General features: G+C 42.5%; 1 protein-coding gene across 5 annotated transcripts in view; it reads right to left on the reverse strand.

The window, feature by feature from the left end:
• Trmt9b (tRNA methyltransferase 9B (putative)) overlaps window positions 1–13748 on the reverse strand; it is a 49285-nt gene that overhangs the window by 33754 nt on the left and 1783 nt on the right. The gene's annotated exons all lie outside the window — the stretch shown is intronic.

The raw sequence follows: 13748 nt of genomic DNA on the forward strand, positions 1-13748 counted from the left end.
TACCAGGACCACCTGCAATGTCCTCCTTTGTGGCCTGGTAAGGCTGCTCCCCCTTCAGGAGGAGGTGATCAAACAGCCAGCCACTGAGTTCATGTCAGACAGTCCCTGTTCCCCTTACTAGGGAACCCCCACTTGGAGACTGAGCTGCCATGGGCGTCATCTGTGCAGGGGTTCTAGGTTATATCCATGCATGATCCTTGGTTGGAGTATCAGTCTCAGAAAAGACCCCTGTGCCCAGATTTTTTGGTTCTGTTGCTCTCCTTGTGGTTCTGCTTGCTTGCTTTGGTTCTGCTTTCTCTTCAGTAGTATCAAGAAACTTATTTTCATGCTGCCCAGGATTCAATCACCTACATTTCCCATGTCTCTGGAAGATGAACAATTGGTGGATGTAATGAACCTGGACACTCTCAGGGCCCAGGATGTCTTTGGATTATAATCCATCACAAGTTAAAAATGGGGGGAAAACACAATAATATATATATATTAGTAATATATACATATAATAATATATATAATAATATATAATATTATATATATATATATTAGTAATGAACATTAATAGGCTCAAGCCCCATCTCCAAAAGGTGATTCCCTGATCCACACAACAAAAGCAAGCTGCTCTTTAGGCACCCACAAACTCCAGTTTCTGCTCTTGTGATAGGCCGAATGAGAACGGTCCCCTAGGCTTATATATTTGAATACTTGGTCTCCTTTTGGTGGAACTGTTTGGGAAGGATTGAGAGATGTGGTCTTGCTGAAGAAGCTACGTCACTCCTGTGCTGCTCCCAGCCAGCTCTCTCTGACTCAAGGCTGTGGTTCAGACTGTGAGTTCTCAACAAATGCCATAGCTCCGTACCTGCCCTCCTGCTCCCATGCTCTCCGCCATGATGGTCATAGACTCACCCTCTGTTACTGAAGGCCCAATAAACTCTTCTATAAGTTTCCTACCTAGGTCATGGTGTCTTACCACAGCAGTGAGAAGAAACTACAACAGCTTAGAAGTTAGAAGGTGATGGTGTGTACCATCCCTTGCATTAATGTGGAGTCCTTGTGAAATAAATAAGGGCTGAGTCTGATGTTTAGATCAGTTGAAGCAGATGCTGTCACAATATTTAGGCAGAGAAACAGCTGAAATGGTTGTTTCAGTACGGAGGTATTATCTATTTTAATCTCTTTCCAAGAAAACTTTCTATTTATGCTACATAATTTTGGTCTTCCTAAGCAGCTGATAAATATCAGTTTTCAACTGAGGACAAATTGTGACAGAGAGTTGGAGTAGTGATGCCTTCTAGGGCTTTACCTGTTTTAAATATAGACAACTATTAGTATCTACAAGAATTATCCAAGAACTCTCGCCTTGTAGGCGTCAAGATTTGCAGGATGCTCCAGTGCCATTGGCACATTGATGACACATCATACATACACTTCTTCCTGAGAGCGTTACATCGTCTCTACGTCCCTTATAGCTGATACAAGGCAAGTGTTCCGTAAAGAATTGTCGAATTGTATTGTTTCCTTACTGTTATTTTCAACACTAAGGGGAAAAATTGCACAATCACATGTTTTTTTTTTTTCTCCCCCCAAATATTTTGATTCTTTGTTGGTTGACTGTGGATGCAGAACCCATGGATAAAAGGGATGCTTCTAACCCCTGTGCATCCTACCTGGCTACCTGCTGTGATTTCTCCCCCTGTGAGTTGTCTCAAATAGGCTTCTTCACTCTCCAATTCACTACATTTTCTGCTTTACATTTGGCCATGCCTATTAAGAGTCCTAACTAAAACATGAGCCAAAAGGCTAACAAGTAATAGAGGAGTGAGCTTTGGATAAGAGAACTTGGTGGTACCTATATTGACCATCTACAGGCTGTGATGGCTCTGCACTGTGATGAGGGGATGAAGATGCTGACGGAGGCTGGCCATACCTGTGACTCTGAGATGCTCCCATACTGTGGGTTTTCTGTTAGGAGTGGCACTGAGACCTTTATAGCTGGGTCTTACAGTTTCCGCCATTGTCTGCGGCTGCCCACATGTGTTTTTGAAAGCCTCTGCAGTGCTATGAGGGTGTGACTGTTTCCATCATGCAGACAGGCTTTCAATCCTGAGTAAGCGTTACAATTATGAAAGCTGCACAGAAGGAGAAAATACACCAGTTGAAAGGATGCTCTCACTTGCAGGCAGCTTGCACTGTATTTTACAAGAATGTGTTTGACATTTTAAGCCTTCCTGTGGCAGCAAATTGTACTTCTGCTAGCAGCAGGAGTTATTAAGTTGGTGCCCAGAATAAACCAGACTGTTTTGGAAAGTTTAAATTTTTCTTTCAGTTTCCATGCTGCAGTTTATGACTGTGTTGGTTTGCTTGGAGATAAGCCCAGGTATAGTTGGATATTGTTTATTATTTCAGATTTAAAGCTGCAGATACGATTTTTAACTTTCAAGGGAAGCCATTATAATCCACTTTTCAAGCATATGAAATAGAATGAGATCTAAAGTTAAATCTTTAAAATAAGACAAAGCGTTCAACACAAAGCTCCTGAGGCAGGACAGAAACTTTTCTCACAAATGGACAGAAACATAACAAAGAACTTAAGATACAATTTGTTTTGTTTGATGCATAATTACTTTAATCAAGAAAGTGGAATGTATGCCATAGAGTATAGGGTATGCTCATGTACCAACCAGGTGCGATGTGAAAGCATGGTTTTAAAAGTGGCAAGATACTGTATTTTTGAAAAATTCATTAAAAACAATAGAAACAGCCTGGAAAGACTTGGTTCTTTCAGCCTCCTCCGGAAAGCCCGACATCCCGTGTTGACCATCAGATCTTTGTTTCATGGTCTCCTCAACTTATAGGAACAGAGATATCAATCAGCTTATATGGGAGGAAAACAGAGCCAAAAGTAGGCAGATAAGTGCAAAACCAAAGCTGATGCCAGGGGTGAGGTTCATGTAGGCCAGAGAGTCCATCAGCACAGAAAATGCTACATACCTGGTTCCTAAGGACCAAGCACTGGATTCATTAGCACCCATTTTATCAAGCCACAGTCTAGTTTAGCTAAACAAAAAGCAGGAATTAGCAGAAAGCACAGCCCCAATGTTTTTAGGAGTATTGTTGATCTATAATAAAAAAATCATGTTAAGAAACAGCATATAGTTTGTCAAATATTTTTTTAAAATGTTCAATTAATTTTCAATTTCCTACATGAATGGATAAACCCTAAGACATAGAGTATAGAATAAATCAAAAGGCAAACTATGAATTAAAAGTTTGGTTAAAAGCTTGGAAGAAGAAAGGGAACAGTTGATGGGTCAGCAGTGAAAAGCATGTATTGCTCTTGCAGAGGACCTGGGTTCAAGTCTCTGCACCCATAGCTGCCTGTAACTCCAGTTCCAGGGGATCTAATATTCCTTCCTGGCCTCTGAGGGCCCCTGCACTTAAACAGTACATTTACATACAAGAAGGCATACACAACACTACACATTAAAAAAGGTTTTTAACTTTACAAATACTTGGCAAGATGCCTCTTGCCTATAGCAGAACACAGAGCAGAGTATGAGGTCTCTCTTCTTTAGTTGTGCAGTTTTGGGATTTCCAGGGTTTCCTGCTTTTCAGAAGTCATGCTCACACTAACACAGTATGCTACACACAAGCCCGTCCTCCTTACTCCGGAGAAAATGCATCACCATAATAAGGATAAAAGGCTTTTATGTGCACACACTGCCATCACATTTCCCAAAGCCTGCATTTTAACAAGTAGAATAGACGGGCTATCAGAAATGAGATCATAAATCACTTTGGCTGAGGAAAAAAAAAAAAAAGCCTTTAGATGTAGATAGCTCAGCAGTTTTACTCACACATTTTTGCGTGCTCTGCATTCTTATGGAGGTGTCTGTGTAGCTTCTGATGGGACTGGTGTGGGATACAGTTTTTTTCCCACGGTATGTAAAAACCACAGTAGTCCTTCCTCTCTAAAATAAGAGCTTTGCCCACAATCCTGCTAACTTGGCATAAAGCCACCAAGCTTTCTTCATAGGAGAGCATGCTGAGAAGCCAGTCCAGGCCTGCGGCAACCCGCAAGAGAGGCATGGTGATGGACAGCTTTGTAGCTCCACGGCTTGCATGCCCATCAGTAAATGGATTCTGTAGGTTCTACCGAGTGCTTAACTAATACGAAACTGCATGGCAGGGAGGGATTACTTTCCTCAGAAGTCTGTGTGCCTTCCCCTCACTTGCTAAAAGCTCAGGTGCAATGTCTGTAGCTAAGGTGCTGAGTCACTTAGGAGACTTCTGACGGGCACAGGACAGAAAAACTACTCATATGCCTTGATGTACAGCTATGGTCTTAGTTGACATACTGTCACTCAAACTAATGTTTCATGTGTCTTTTAGTCTAGCAGCACCAACAGGACTTCTCATTGTTAAAAACCATCTCATGAAATGCTCAAACTAAAACCTTTCACTGGTGTGATTGGTTACAACTAACGGAACAATGTTGATTCATTATTGTTAACCATATAATCTACTCTAGTATTTGCTCATTGTACTGTGCAATTCTGAGTTTTGTCAGATGTATAATCTTGTGCATCCATGACATTAGTAACATGAAGAACTTTATGGCCCTAAAATTTCCTACATGCCTGCTAGCTACATCTCCCTTGTGCCCTCCACCCCAGCATCCCTGATCATTTCACTCTGTCTATAGTTCTGCTTTTCTAGAATGCCAGTTAGTAGAACCATAGCAAATTCATCCTTTTCAGACTGGCTTCTTTCACTTAGCAATATGCATCTAAATTTCCCCCATGTCTTCATAGAGGCCATTTCCTTTTAAATACCAGCTAATATTTCATTGTATGGACATACCACAATTTGTATAACCACTCAGCTAAGCACATCTTAATTTCCTCCAACTGCCAGCAATTATGAATAAAGCTGCCATGCAGGTTTTGGTGTACCTACCCATTAATTTTTCATCCTTACCAATACCAACTATACTCACTGTGAAGAATCATGAAGATGGTTTTCATTCAAGGCTTCTGTAGAAAACTCACTCTGGGCTCACGTGTTACTTTATTTCATTTGATGTGCATGGATGCTTTGCCTGCATGCATGTCTATGCACTGTGTGAATGCTGAGTGTCCACAGAAGCCAGAGCCTCTAGAACTGAGACTACAGATGGTTGTAAACGGCCATATGGCTGTAGAAAAAGCAAACCTGGATCCTCTGGGGGAAAGCAGCAAGTTCTCCTAACCACTGAGCAATCTTTCCAGGCCTTTGGGCTCATTTTTTTTGAAAATGACAACCCTGAGCTCTTATTTCTGATTATCCCATAACTTAGGCAGAAGTTCATTTGTTTCCGATGGTCAAAAGCTTATCACCTTACTTCAAGGCTGCTTTCATAGATGCATTGGTTTTCCCTGTTAAATTGACACATATCCAACAATGAATAAGGATATAAAGAGAGAGACAATTTCTACCCTCATTTGTTTCAGACACATCAGTATAACTTTCCAGGACTGAAACTACCTAGTGAAATGGAGCTACATACAGTTTCAAAGAATTATCCTCTGAGGCCTGTCCTCCATCATCAGAGGGAAGAGCTTGGTTGAGATCAGCCATGCCTGTGTTCCTGACAATGGCCTTCTGCTAGGTACTTCCACAGCCAGTGGCACAAAACTTTTCTCTGTACCTAGAAGTCACATCTGGAAAAGAGCCAGTTCCCTTTCCTTGCAGCTTCCACCGACAATTGTTGCTCCCCTTTTCCCAGGAAATTCCTGGTTCCTGTTTCAGATGTTTTTTTTATCACATGGAACATACTGGTATTCAGTCACACACTGGCCTACTGGTTCTTCGTACTGCTGAAGGGTGCTCATTTGGGTAAAAACCCATATTCCTTTACTCCCAGCAGCATCTATGCACATGCGAAAGCACTGTGGTGGTTATGGCAGGAAAACCAGCTTTGTTCCTTGAGTGGGATGGAATGTGAGATACTATGAGATCTGATAGGCTTGTGGAGAATCTTTTTTTTAATTAGTGATTGATGGGGAGAGGGCACATCCCATTGTGGGTGAAGCCATCCCTGGGAGGGGGTCTTGAGTTCTATAGGAAAGCAGGCTGAGCGAGCCCTCATGAGCAAGGCAGTAAGCAGCTCACCTTCACGGTCTCTGCATCAGTTCCTGCCCTGTTTAAGTTCCTGTCCTGACTTCCTCCAGGGATGGACTACAATGTGGAAGCGTAAGCTAAATAAACGCTTTCCTCCCCAACTTGCTTTTGGTCATGATGTTTCATCATAACAATAGAAACCCTAACTAGAACAATCATTCAGCCTAAAAAAAAAAAGAGTAGATTCTAATAACACTACAATGTGGATGAGAGGCATGGATAAAGGATGGATGTCACAACACTGAACACATTATAGTAAATGAAATATGCCAGCCACCATGACGCAAATGAGTGTGTGAGCCCACTTTTGTAAGGTTCCTGGAGTAGCCAAACTTACGCTTTCTGGGACTGAAGCTGGGGAGATGGGGAGCTATACAATGGGCCTGTTGTTCTATTTTGAGAAGGCAAAGAGTTCTGGAGATGGGTGGTCGGGTCTACTGTACAATGATGTGACTATAACCATGGAGCACTGAGTTGTCCATTAGAACTGGGTAAAACATTACGTTTTGGTTAGGGCTACTTAATGACATTTTAAAAAAGTCATGATGTAGGTATTTCAGTCATGCTCAGGACTAAAGTCTTTTATTGATGGAATATTTTCATTAATGATTTGGGAATTTCACATCATGAATCCCATCACACTCACTTCCCAATCCTCCCGGGCCTGTCCCCTGCTCCAGCCCTGTGACCTCTCCCTGGAGCATGGGCGAACTCCCCGTGGCCAGCCCCTTAGAGAAAACTGAGTCCTACTCCATCCCCACCAGAAGCCATCAATTATGGAGAGCCGCGCTTCAGCATCCTTATTATTAGTCCCTGTAATAAGAGTTCTCTTTAAACTTTCTGTCCAGGCTTTTAACTTTTGGGGGGTGGGGAACAGGGGTTGTCACATAAGTCTTCTCTGTCCCTCTTTCTTAACTGTAAATCAGCAGTCGTCATCACCATGGCAAAGTGGCTTCCTTGCCTGTTACAGTCAGCAGGAGCATGGAGCATGGATTTTCACATGGTTTCTGGCAACAGCGTGGACCACAGATATAGTGAGTCTTAATCTTAGGTCACCCTAAACCGTGGCCACTCCAGATTTCATAACAGTCTTCATGTATGCTTCTTTTCCCAGAACAGCCATTAGTAGTGCCCCGTTCACTCTCAAAGGTGTCCTTACTTAGACAATAAGTCCCAGGGACCATTTCCACACTTACTTCTACAGCATCTAGTTGAATAAACCATTGTTGGCAAATGTGCATACCTGCATTTTCTTGAATTACTGTGACTATAAATTTGATGTCGAGTGAAACTCCGTAGAGTCTGCTCATTTTTAACTAGTTTTTATTACATTCGGACTATATTCAAACATCCAAAGCAGGCTTCTCTTCTTATGAAATCACTACCTTGAACACTAAAACTACCCAATGTTGGTAGGACCATATGGTTCGATTCCTGTAGGTTATAAAAAGTAGCTAAAAGAAACACACAGGGCTTGGTGAGATGGCTCTGAGGCCAAGAGCACTTGCTGCTCTTCCACAGAATCTGAGTTCAGTCCCGAACACCCACACCTGTCAGCACAAAACTACCTTCACCTCCAGGTCTGGGGAACCAATTCCCTCTTCTGGCCTCTGAGGGCACCTGCACACATGTGTCCCCTAACACATGCCCATCCCCACGCAAATTAAAAAAATACATGGTCCTAGCCTTCTTACTGTGTTCTGCAGATCCCTTTTTATTGTCAGGGCAAATATTCTCTGAAGCTAGAAGTAGTGATTCAGTTCCTTTCGTCTTCCACCTCACCATCAGCAAATACAGCACCGTCTCTGTGAGGAAGCCATTGCTCTCCATACTTAAAAGTAACACACTGTATTATTTACTCTTCTTGTTGTGGGACTCAGCTACCATGATGAGAAGTCATGGTGAGGAAGTCACGGATACAGGAACATGAGGCATTTCATCCATAATAGGGAAGCCAAAAGAAATAAATGCTTGGCTTCCTTCCTTCTTGAATCCAGTCCAGGAGCACAGCCCATCCCTGACACCTGCATTCAGAGTGGGCCATCCCTCATCAGTTAAACCTTTCAAGAAATACCTACAGAGACCTATCCTGAGGTATGTTTCCATGGTGACTGTCTTAGTTAGGGTTTCTATTGCTCCAACCAAACACCACGACTTAAAGCAAGTTGGGGAAAAAAGGGTTTACTTGGCTTACACTTTCATATTGCTTTTTGTTTTCAAAGGAAGTCAAGACAGGGACTCAAATCGGGCAGGATCCTGGAGGCAGGAGCTGATGGAAGCACTGGCTTGCTCCCCATGGCTTGCTCAGCCTGTTTCCTTATAGAACCCAAGAATACCAGCACCACCCATAATGGTCTGGACTGTTCCCCATCAATCACTAATTGAGAAAATGCCTCCCAGCTGGATCTTATGGAGGCATTTCCTCAGCCGAGGCTCCTACCACTCTGATGACTCTAGCTTGTGTCAACCTGCCACAAAACCAGCCGGTACAGTGACTATAAATCCAGCAAGCTGACCACTGACATTGACTACTGCCCACTAACACCACTGTCATCTGTGTCACAGATGAGGGTGTAGCCATACCTCTTAGCACTCAGCGCCAGTTTTAGTTTTTAACAAGTTCTTAATATCTGCTTCTTAAGTCAGTGAACAAACAGTGTTTTTAACAAGTTCTTAATATCTGCTTCTTAAGTCAGTGAACAAACACATCATTAAAGCTAGAATTAAATGCCAGCTTTGCTTGGCTCTCCTCACATTCTTGAAAAGACATGAAAAACAAACAAGCAAACAAAACAAAACCCACACATGCTCTCATTATTTACCACCCTTTCAAATCGGCACCCCAGTGACCCAATCAGGAAGAGTCATATTTAGATGGTCTATACTATATAATACTTAGCAAATAAAAGATGACTTTGATTTTCTTTACTACTTTTTAAACTTTTAAGTCTATGACTATTTGCCTGCAGGTATGGGTGCATACTATGTATGTACCAATGTACCTCATGCTCACAGAGGCCAGAAGAGGGCATTGGGCCCCCCTGGATCTGGAATTACAGAAGGTTGTGAGCTTTCTGGCAGGGTTCTAGAAACTGAAGCCAGGTCTTCTGCAAGAGCAGCACCCACGACTAACGGCTGAGTCATCCTTTCAGTCCCATTTTTGACATTTCAGTCCACAACAGTTGTTTTAAAACAATGTTATCTCCAAGTATACTCGATATGTTAGGACAGGACAGAATGTGGCACCCTCACAGCCCAGAGAAATAGAGAGCTCTACTTCCAGTGCTTCCTCAACTATGAAGTAAAGAAGAAAACTGGAGGAAGAGAAGCTGGGATCAGGGAAGTCATTGGCATGTCACATAGAAAGGTTAATATTTCCTTCTCTCCTTTGTAACTAATCAGCTCATAACAGTCACACAGCCACACCCAAGAAACTATGAAATAAGGAGTATCCACAGACAACATCGTGATGGTGGCTTGAGATGGAAGACTTGAAGGAGTATTCTTAGAACAGGGCACACTGTTTTATTTAGCTGTGTTCACTTTTGGTTCCAAGAGGCAGGGTGGCTAAATTAGTGGCGTCATCACTGTACCTAAAGAATACAGTCATAGGATGGTATGATTTACCCAGGTAACATTTGTAATCCTGCATTTAAATGTTTTCATCTAATTACAAGGGAAAGATAATGAAATGGTTCTCATCTTTTGAAACATACAGTTCAATACAAGAAAATACAAGCAACAGACTAACAAATTCATTATGATCTTCCATTTGTTCTGGCCTCTTCCCTTTCCCAAGTCTTATGAGCAAAGCGAAGATGATTTGGTTCAACAATCAAGACTATTCTTAGATTTCCTAATGCAATTTCTGAGTGCATACAAGGTCACCATTTACTAAGAGAAGAGAAGGGATTTGCAAAAAGGAGAGCTGACAAATGTCACAGCATGAAAGAAGTGATTGGAGTAAATTCAAGCAGGTTTTTCTTATTTTGCTATCCAAGAAAAAGTCATTTCTATCTTTGTCAGCTTTAAAAAGAGCATTGTGAATGTTGCAGAGGAGAGAGTCAGCAAAAAGCACAAGTTCACAAGTGATTTACCTAATGATTGAGCCAGCCAGCCAGAGACTGCGACTTCTGAATAGACTCTCTGGTCTTGCTTTGTTTTGTGGGTCACAGAATGGGTATAGTTGGCTGGACCCTTGGTGGGGAGCGTCATTTGAAAAAAAAAAAACATTTTCCTGGGACAAGAAAGATGGTTTAGTCTGTGGTGCCTGTTGACAGAAGCATGAAGACTTGAGTCGGGATCCCCAGAGCTTATGGCTTGTGCCTACAATTTCAGCACTGGATGAGAGAGACTGGAGAGACTAGAGGACTCCTTTAACTCATAGGCCTGCCAGTATAGGTGAATTGATGCGCTTTGGCTTCATAGATGGCTCCTCTATCAAAGAATGAAGACAGACAACCATCAAGGAAAGACATCTAACATCAACCTTTGGCCTCTGACCCTTGCACACATCTACCCTAGGAAGTCCTTACACCAAAACAAACAACATAAAAACACACAGTTACACATAAAAACCCATTTTTACGTTTAGATGTATAGAGCAGGTGTAGTGAGTTTTATTTACTTAATGCCTTTTTTTTTCCCTAGAAATTTCAACTCTACACCTATGATATACTTCTGTTTCAAAGGGTGCTTGGTAACCAACTACTTTCTTTTTGTTTTCTTTCTTTCTTTCTTTTTTTTTTTTTTACAAAATATTATCCAAAGTCAATCTGAGTCTATTTTGAAGTAAATATTCTGTCTCTGACAGCTCTATTTTAGATCTGTGTTAGACATGATGGCTTGTCACAAAACCTTCATTCCTAACTTCTTCAACTGTTCATTCCACTACCGCCGAGGCTACACATCTGTAGACTACATTTACCGGAGTTCTTTGAAACATGCAACACAGAGATTTAGGTTCTGCCAGAGAGAATGTGTGGAGAAGGGAGCAGAAAATATCTAAGGATGGTGTTGGCTGGCCTGCTTTTGGTGTTGGTCGCAGTGTTCACTCCCTTGGTTTCTGGGGGTGAAAAGTGCACCATTTCCTCTGATTACTGCAACACAGAAGAGTGACCTGTTCAGGAAGTCAGCACCTCTGCCTCGGATGGGTCTCCAAACTCAGACAGTGGCCAGGAAGACTCTCCGGGGCCACTTCAGCCCTGCTGATTGGCTGCAATCTCATGAGGCTCACCAGCCCTCTCTCTTCTCCCTTCAGGTAGCAGCCTTCCACTCTAACTTTCTTGTGCTCACTTCATTTTCACAGTAAGCCCCTTTCTGCTGAAAGCAGCTGGCGACAATTTTCTGATTGTCACGAGAAAGGGAGCAATTAATACACCAGTAGTAGGAAGTGCTTTGGGAGAAAAATAAAGGGGAAAACATTGCGCCCATTTGACACACAATTGTGCGTTAGAGAACAAGGCCACAAAGCAGACCAGGGATGAAAGGGTGGAGATGAAGTTGAAGATAACTATAAAAGCTGAGAAATAATCAAGGAAGGAAATCCAGAAGGAAAGAGACAAAAGACAAAGAAAAACAAAATTAATGAATCCACCTATGTGCAGAAGAGAACCAACCATAGATAGATAGATAGATAGATAGATAGATAGATAGATAGATATAGATACACACGTATATATACATATGCATGTACGTATATAAATATACACGTACATGCATATGTATATATATGTCTGTATCTATGTATATCTATACATAGATATATATAGCTATAGCCCAGGTCAGCTCTACTGTTCCTGCCTCCTTCACACAGCTCCTATCAAAGATACCCATGCTCTGGTAGCTCCCCCATTAAATGTTCTTCCTTAAATATATCTTGATGGGATGACTTGGGAATTCCATTTAGCTGGTGGTTCCGTAGGCGGGAAATTCGAGCGCAAATATTCACTTCTAGTCAAACTTCAGGGGCAAACTTCAGGGTCCATCATTGCATCAACATACCCAGTTCACTTCCTCTTCTACCCAGGGTTGGTCTGTCTGTCTACCTGCCTGCCTGTCTCTCTCTCTTTTTGTCTCTCTCTCTCTGTAGTGTGTGTGTGTGTGTGTGTGTGTGTGTGTGTGTGTGTGTGAAGGGTGGCCACAGAGACCAGAAAAAGATGCAATCTCTTGGACCCCTGAAGTTACAGGTATTCATGAGCTGTCTGATGTGCATGCTGCGATCTGACCTCTTGGTTCCCTGAAAGAGCAGTGCATGCTATTAACTGCTGAGCCACCTCTCTAGGACCTCTCCAAACTCTCTAACTGCCTGCCATATGCTAACAGTAGAATAAGGATTTTACAGCCATCATCCCTCCACTCCCCACAACCACCTTCGGAGAAACCATTATGCCCACTTTACGTAGGGGGAAAAGGCTTGAGCTGGGCTTCAGTTTAGAAGACCTAGTTAAAACAAAAATGCTTTCTAAGGTGCTTGGAAGTTTCTTTGGTATAGAAGTTCCCCAAATGAAAGACATTCACCCCCTTTGAGCAGCTCTTATCAAAGGTTCTTAAGCAAAATTCTTGCTCAGGCTATCTAGAGAAGTGAGTCACAAAAGCTAAGGGACACTTAGCTGGCATTTAGAGTCACTATTCTTTCAGGCCTCTCGGGGACCAAATTATGTCAGAGGTGAGCTCAGTTCAGCTCTAGTCCCTCCTGTCTCTCCTCAAACAAATTTCCCAGTTTTCTTCAGACTTCCGTGCTACTGTTTGCTTGTTTGTCTTCGCTGAGAGCTGAGATAGTGTTTCTCTGTGTAGCCTTGGCTGTCCTGGACTTGCTTTGTCGACCAGGCTGGCCCTGAATTCGCAGAGAGCCTCCTGCCTCTGCCTCCCTGAGTTCTGGGATTCCAGGTGTGTGACTATACCTGGCTTGGAGTTCATTTCTTAAGGATGCCTGGACAGCACTACCCTTCAGAAGTAGCCAAGTTAGCGCTTCTTGCTCACAGTCCTCTCAAACATCAGTGAGGTTATATAACAAACAAACAACACAACACAACACAACATAACACAACACAATACAAAGGTTTAAGAGGTCCTGGGAATCCATGGTCACCTAGACCCTACATTTAAAATCAAGTTAAGTTCTTAACCATGCAAACCAGCCATTTTCAACGTCACCATCTCTTTGGTAAGTTTAAAAAAGAAAAATCCCTGAACTACCTTAGCTATACTAAGACACATACCAAAGGACAAACTGCTTTCAAAGAGCATCATTAGAGTGACCAGATTTTCCTAGAAGTATAGTTTCTCTTCAGTGAGGAAAGGGGCCCAGACAGAGCTCTCTTTTTGCATGAGACCAAAGGCATCCGATAAAGCAGCAGCTCTTGAAATGAATGGTTTCCTTAGAGATGAGATGCTTTGCAGCTTGTCATGGACTCCTTTTAAGTAAACCACACACAGCCCGTCAGTGGCTCTTGTAAAGAGCAGCAGGCATTCCTCGCCAGCCATCTTCATCCCCAAGGACCCTCCCCATATCTCACAGGCAGCCTCCCCCATCCCCAACAAACACACACACACACACACACACACACACACACACACACACACACACA

Source organism: Psammomys obesus, unplaced genomic scaffold (assembly GCF_907164565.1).
Source record: "Psammomys obesus unplaced genomic scaffold, mPsaObe1.curated_primary_1811, whole genome shotgun sequence".
NCBI lineage: Eukaryota > Metazoa > Chordata > Mammalia > Rodentia > Muridae > Psammomys > Psammomys obesus.